Source organism: Plectrocnemia conspersa, unplaced genomic scaffold (genome assembly GCF_051122295.1).
Source record: "Plectrocnemia conspersa isolate PC_06_02 unplaced genomic scaffold, ASM5112229v1 ptg000013l, whole genome shotgun sequence".
In the NCBI taxonomy this organism is placed as follows: domain Eukaryota; kingdom Metazoa; phylum Arthropoda; class Insecta; order Trichoptera; family Polycentropodidae; genus Plectrocnemia; species Plectrocnemia conspersa.
In genome coordinates this window covers 11,653,058-11,659,110 of record NW_028277177.1, presented here as the reverse complement: position 1 = coordinate 11,659,110, position 6,053 = coordinate 11,653,058, and positions in this window count along the sequence as shown.

Sequence of the window (6,053 nt, the reverse complement as noted above, 5' to 3'; positions counted from 1 at the left end):
AATCTCATTTTAATATGTCACATAAATCATAACCGAAGTTTGTGAACCAAAATAACAAATAGCGTTCATCATATTACTTAATTTTAAAAATAATATAAAGTAGAACTAGATACTTTTTTTGCCATGACATTCCACTGCTTCAGATATGCCTTCTTAATTTATTGATGTATCTTCCATAATATCTGTAAATTCAAATCAATTTGTACTGATACTTTTAATTTGTTTCTCTTTTTTACGAAGTTAAATCGGCCTCCCAAGTTGGAGGTCTCTTGAAGATTGGATGCATTAATTTCGATGTGAGTGTTCATGTATGGAAGTGCAGGGTTAAAATGTTTGAGGGGAAGTGGTCAGACGAAATGTCTGAGAGGAAGTGATTCCTGGCGATCAATAATGGCGCACATATTATCCATTAAGTGGTCTCACATAGTGTTTCTTTTTAAAGGGAGTATCAATTTGCCAAGCATTCAACAGAGCCTATGTCGAATCGAACCAGACATCTTTGTGTCTTGAGAAAGGCAGCCGCTTCCACTTCGATCATCTGATCTGGTTTAGTTAAGCAGTTACCTTAAGTCGCCAAGAGTTCAAATCGACGCAGCACCACGGTATAAATTTCATAAAATATATTACACAAGCTGAAAAATAAAATCAGGTACAATTTATTTTTTACATTATTGAGGAAATTATGAAAATCCATTGAAAAAAAAGAATTGCTATGTCATTTTTTTTAAAGAAAAGAAGGGCAAAAAAATAAATATATATATATATTAAAATTAAAACGTGTCTGTGTGTCTACGAACAGTATCGATTTAATGTCATCGTTTATTTTTCAACTTATTGATTAACCATCGTAGCGATAATTTTTTTTGTTAAATTTATATAATTAAGATTTAAGTTTTTTAATTCGGTTTTATAAAATGTAAATACAAGGTTTAAATAATGTAGTAAAATATAAACGGGTTAAAAGAAATCTTCCATGGAAAAATATGTATAAGCAAGTCAATTTAGGGTTTACCCCTTGCGGTCATCTTGTTTAATCGTCTGTAAAGTCTTAATGGACTGAAATGTCACAGTGATGTCACATTAGTAGCTCGCCATTAATTTATAGAGCAGATAAAATACAAATAATGTATGTTTTGATAGGAACCAAGTCATAATAATAATATTTCTTTAATAAAATAATAACCGGAAAACATCTATTTACATTTCAATAAAAGTATAAGAGTAGTAGAATTATAGTCAAAAAATAGTATTAATTAAATTTAAAAATAGCTGGAAATTAAGATAGTAAAAAGTTATAAGTGCATTTCCAGATAGTTGAGCCAGTATTACATAAAGGCTTCTGCGGCAGATGTTTCCCAGTTTTCCAGTCAAAGTTAGATACCAACGACATTACTTTACACTCATGAATGCCTCTAAAAATAATTTCCATTAATGTGCCACAATCTTATTTTCGCGAAAGTCTTCAGAATAATGTTGTGAATCAGTCATGAGATTCGCGACCTTCCTCAACCGGTCCATGGGAACTTGATCAAGCTTCGGAAAACGCGTTGTGCGGGAATCGGCCGGAACACGTGCTTTTGCGCATGCGCAGTCTCCGCGTGACGTCACGAACCAGGCAGGACCTGGACAAAGACAATGAAACTAACTTCCGCATAGGGATCGATTGAGGGGCGCGGGGCTACCTAGATGCGCGGAATGTCAAAAATTTAGCAGCACCCTGGCCGATAAAGTAGAGCCCTGATGGATAGATGAATATTAAAAAATAAACGAAGACATCTATGTGATTTAAAAAACATCTCTTGCAGGGGTAGCAACATTACAAATAGGGTGAAATAGGGGAAAATCTAGTTTCAAGCTTTGACAATAGATGGCAATAGCGTAAAATTATAAAATAATCATTTAAAAAATAATGAATTTTTGTAATTATTACACTACCTAGCTGTTCAGTAAAGAAAATCAGCTTTTAATAAGGTATTTTATAGTTAGATGGTACTGTAAAATAAACTACTAAAGGTTTAAATCTTGTTTTTGTTACGTATTATTTCAAAAGTAAGTACATATTTGTTTTTAGCTTAGGACTATAGTAACATATATAAAATCTTTATAAATTCATAAATTTTAAGCACATAAATTTCAATGTATCTTTAGAATTTCTAGACTTTTATTAGCTCCTCTATAAATAAAATAAAAACATTTTTCCGATCCTTTGAATTGCTTATTTTTTGGGGAGAAATATAAAAATTGTGTAGTTTAATGTGGGAATTAAAAGTTATTTTTATCAATTTATTAAGCATTTTCAAGTTTTCTAACAGAGTTAATGTGTTAGTGAGATCCTAGGCGCACTTGTCTTATAAATACAAACGTAATGCACAATTAATAAATAAATGTAAATAAGGTCTCAGTGTCGGGCGTCGGTGTTGATTCCGTGGTGTTGCAGGTTGTCAAGTTAGTAGTTAAAATTAGAGTGCCAAATGGGTGATGATGTCCTATGCGCCGCTTCAACTATAGTGTGAGTAAAAAGTCCTTAGTGTGGTGTTTGCGACATAGTCGTATAATATTATAATCATTAGCAGTTTTGACGAATTTATCACATAAATATTTATACTATCTACTGGACTTAACGATATTTTTACGCGTATGAATGCAGATAATGATATTTATTTCGAAGGTGCCCATAGCATTGAGAATTTAACTATGTGTTTGAATGAGGACAATTATATTGTTCGGACGTGATAATGGCATAAAAATCTTACATAAGATAATTGCGAAGAAAATATTTATTGTTTGAAGAAAAGTTAACTGATGATCTATGTATTTATGTTAGTGATTCTTTAAACTCTTTCTTAGCGTAGTCCGAGCTCTAATCTACCCTTATCAATGTCATATAGACTTATGTGGGGTTGATATCAACCACTTTGGAATACCACACGAATCCTAATACTCGATTATGAGCTTAGTCTTTCAGTGGATAACCTTGCGCATGTATATAAGTAATCGAATATATTATAGTAATAGTTAACAATTAAATATATTAAATTTTGTACTACTAATAGTATTTTTATGATTCCTAGATATGTTTTATACAAATCAGAATACATTTATTATTGTCATATAAATATAGTTCTAGGGTCGCATTTGCATTAAAAGCACATTTAATTGAATAAAAAATATAATTCATTTAAATTAATAAATCAGAGCGAATTTTCGCGCTACGCGGCCAATTAAACCGTGGCATTGTTCTTCAGTGAAGCATTGCATGCAGTTATCATCTTCTTATAATCAAAGCTTATTAATAAAACGTCGCAAATTTTAAAAATTTACAACCCTAGAAATTTTGTTTATGAAAATTTACTGATTATCAGTATAATGTTATAAATTATAACGATAAATGAGTAATTTATCATATTTACATTTTCATTAACGAAAATTGCAGTTTATAAGTTCACCAAGATGCAAGATAAAATAGTCCTCCATTTTTATACTATTGTTTTGACGTTTATTTAATAATTTTTCTTCTAATTATGTGATATTATAAAATTTGAGGCATATTATGTCAATTCATCATAATTAATGCAATAATTTTCTCTTAAAGTTAACTGTAAACAATTACCAGTTAATCGTTCAACACATGATATAAACGTATAGACGTATATGCGTGGGAAGCGCACGCTCTAAAAAATCATCACACCAGAGTTAAGTGCTTAAGTTACTACAGCTTTGTGTGCGTAATATAGCATCCTTAATTTATATCTTTATTATTAGTCAGGTTAGCTTTACGTTGATTCATTTTGTAATATCGATAGACAGTTAGAGATGTATTTGCGTATACCCTGGTTAATATATGAATGTATCGCTTGCAGCGAAATAATTCATTTTGATCGCGACTATTTTCTTTATATACGTCATCACCTTGCATGGCTAGTAACACATTCTTAAAACAACCAGGGCATATATACACATGTACGTTAACAGATCATGCGAAACAAATCCTTAGTTAGGTATACTTATGATTAATCTGTACTTTTTATTAAATGTGTATTTAAGTTTAATTAATTATTCTTAAAGTGAAATTATCGATCATAAATGTATCTACCATCTGTGATTCGTCGCCCTGGAAACACGTCTTTCTTACAAGTGCGCCACTATTGCAAAATTTTATTTCCTTTTCAATTCAACGGGATCGGAGGCGAAATCTGTTGCAAAACAAGTAACTCAATCAATAATAACTTCTACAAATGATTATTTGTTATCACTATATTTACCCTTGGAACTTGGAAAACATCAATTCAGCAAAGACGCCGTGAATCAAAAAGGTTTGGTAGTTAATTAACTGTTTCACAAAAATTTAATACTATATTAAGTAAAACAAATACTGATAAATTATAGGGAGTTACTATTTTAGTTTTGTATCAATCATACTCACCATTGATTCTTCAAATGTGTAAGATGATAAGATTACCTTAATTACCAGTTGATAATACTGCTCATTCATCTTTCACGAATTTCGTTGTTCGACAAAATGCAACCATTAGTATCAGTGCTCTTGTTTAAACATTTTAATTAAGATAAATATTTATGGACTATAATTTAGACAAATTAGTTAATTATATTTAAGAAAATTTTTTGAGGTAACTTGAAAGATTCCATGTCTACGTTTAATTTTTTAGTAGTGTTAACTAGTAACAAACAACGACAATATGATCATATTAATTTTAAAAGGCGGCTATATAGTTTTAACTGTTATGACCAGGACATTATAAAGGATATTCAGTTTCTCAAAAAAATCATTAAATTAGTTGCTATAATATATTTAATAATTCAAAGAAAAAAGTAATCCCACAAAAAACTTATTAAGTTTTTACTATAAGGCCCAATCTACTTCAATTTTTTTTAAAAAGAACTGGAAAACTATGCTGTAACTCAGTGAATATTTTTAATTTCATTTAATAAGTTTTCACATTGCGAACATAGTGTAAAACATTTTTCAAAGTAACCACCCCCGTGTAAAATATTTTATTATTTTAACATTGCAAATATAATTAGCATAAGTGCTTTGTGTTGTAATACTGCGAGTAATACAGCAAAATGTATTTACGATGTTCTTTGAGTCATGTTAGTACTGTATCTAAATATAATAATCAACTTTTTTATTGGCAACAAGGATTTATGGTTTTGAAATAACTATATATTATTCATCAGGAAATTGGAAGAGCAGGAATTTTCATTATTAACAATTCAATTAGGAGTACTTAAATGGAGATTTAAATTCACATTAGCAATATCTGTGCATTTTTTGACTAAGAGGTGGGAACTAATTTTACAAACAAAAAAATAGTAAGGAAAATTTATCACATAAACATAACAATAAGTGCTGACATGACATATGAAGAAACATGTCATAACATAATAAACCATAGCAATTTATGTAAATAAATTTATTTCAAGCTATTATTCTACACAATAATAATATTAGTTTTTATGAGTTTATAATACTCTCCCCTAGCTTCAGATTATTACTACATTTAAACAACAAATACCCATTTAGCTTTTACTTCTTTGATATAGTATAATTTATCATGATCAGATTATATATTTAAGTTAAATTATTACAATAAAATATATAATAAACAATAATCAAGATATTATTTCTAATAAAATCTGAGCATAATCAATATCAATTTTAACATAACAAGCATTTGATTATATTTTTAATTATTAATAATTTTTGCAAATAGTTTTCATACATTTTCTCACTTTTAACATTTTTTTCTTGACTAACAAAAATACTATTATCGCATTTACATGACACTATGAACACCAGGATGTAACCAATTATGTCTAAGCATTTCGAACATAATTAATGTCAATTTTATAAGACCTATATTATGGACTTCCATAATTATTACAAAAAATAAATAACAAACATTATACAAATTACAAAGTTTAATAATGAAAGGCATAATATTTTTTATAATTTTATTTAATCGTAAAATAAATAATATAAAAATTTAAAAATAGTGGGAAAATTAGGTTAGCGGATGTCGAATAAAAAA